Here is a 1,729-nt window from a genome sequence, read left to right on the forward strand (position 1 = left end):
ATTTCCAAATCAGCCCATGACACTGGTAGACCTCATGGCTTGCTTGAAATCCTGTCTTTCAGGAACACCAGCCTGAGAGACATGATGTGACCCCTAGGCCTTGGTAACAAAATGCTTGCTGGAGACCCACAGCCAGTATGTGGCTGGGCCAGCATGCCCAGCCAAGGCCCACTGGGCTCCGAATTCCCCCCAGTGGGGCTGACGGCTGGGGATGCTGGTTTGCAGACATCACACAGGTTCTTCTGGGAATCCGTGGCCAAATCTACATGTCACCAGGCAAAGGCATTGTCCACACCACTGGACGGAAGCCTCTGCTGGTCAGCGGGAGGGGGAACAAGCAGAGAGCAGTGCTCATTAGCCCTGTCTACTCCCTTAGCTCAAGACCCCTGTGACCAGGCTGCCACTGACTCCATTGACCAGTGCCTGATGTCACAGCTGGAGAAGACACCCCCAGCCCACCAGCGGATTTGTTCCAAGGTTTAGATCAACTTTAGAATCAGCTGAGTGCATGGGAGGGGGTGGTCTCTGTTTTGCTTATTTTTGGATGATAGTTTCAAGCAGGAAAATGCGAAGATGTCTCTGTGAAACCCCTGGCATGTGCACAGCAGGCCACTTTGCTTTTAAGTGTTGAGATCAGTGTTTGTAAAGCACAAGGCAAGAGCTGGGTACCAGCCTCAGCAGCAGGGAGGAAGCCCGGCGGGCAGCCAGGGAGCGTCTGCCCAGGGAGGGGGGTAGAAGGGGCCCTCTGTCCTCCCCTCAGCCTCTGTTTTGGGGAAGGGAGCCCAGAGAATATTTCTAATGGCCCCAGGCAGGGGGCAGCTCCAGAGACCCAGGGGCTGAGGGAAGATAACACATGGGGCACATGTTTTGTAGACTTTGGACGCCCACGATTGAGAGGTTATTATTTTAGTGCATCTGGTGAGAAAGATAGGATTCATCTCCTTCATTTTATGGTTCCTTTTTCGAAAGACTCATTCCGTGGTTGTGAGAGTGACAGTGACTACTTAGTGCATCCCTGGTGCACAACTTGCTGAGCACTGAAATAAGAGTCCCCAGCTCCACTGGGTGAGATGGAATTAGGGAGAGCCGTGTGACACAGCAGGACAGCTCTGTGACCCCCAGAAGTCGTAGGCCATCCTCCTGGATTGGCTTCCTCTCCCTCTCCTCTGGGCAGCGTCCTGTGGCACGGCTCTGCCATGTGCTTGGGGCCCCACCTCTCCCGCGACAGCGAATTCAGCTCACTTCACAGAAGGCCTCCTGAGCGCTGTGGCCAGTTCACAGCCCCCAGGTTTCCGCGTGTGGGGGCCCTGGGGACAAAGCTGGCTTTCACACATCCCGGGTCATGGCGAGGTGGGCTTGGGGTCAGGATGGGCTTATTGCCACCGTCAGCAGCCGCAGCCGAGCTTTGGCCGTCATCTTGCTACGTCTTCCAGCTCCGAGCTTCCGGCGTAGCGGGCTTCTCTGCCGTCTCTCAGGGACTGGAGGAGAAACGCCTGGAAGTGCAGCCATGGTGTCCGTGTTCCGCCCTTTCTGCCTCTCGTAGGCCCAGGAGCTCCATCTTCCTCATGAAGGGGAAAAAGGAGCTGTTCAAATAGAAGGTCTAAAAAATAAACTGGAGGTCACACTTAACCCAGCCCGGCGTGCCAGCGACCCTGAGACGCTCAGCCAGTTTCTGAAACGCTTTCTGACCGAGGCTTCGGTTACTCTCGCCCACTTCCTGCCCTGGTGT

This window comes from Marmota marmota, unplaced genomic scaffold, assembly GCF_001458135.2.
Source record: "Marmota marmota marmota unplaced genomic scaffold, marMar, whole genome shotgun sequence".
Classification (NCBI taxonomy): Eukaryota; Metazoa; Chordata; class Mammalia; order Rodentia; family Sciuridae; genus Marmota; species Marmota marmota.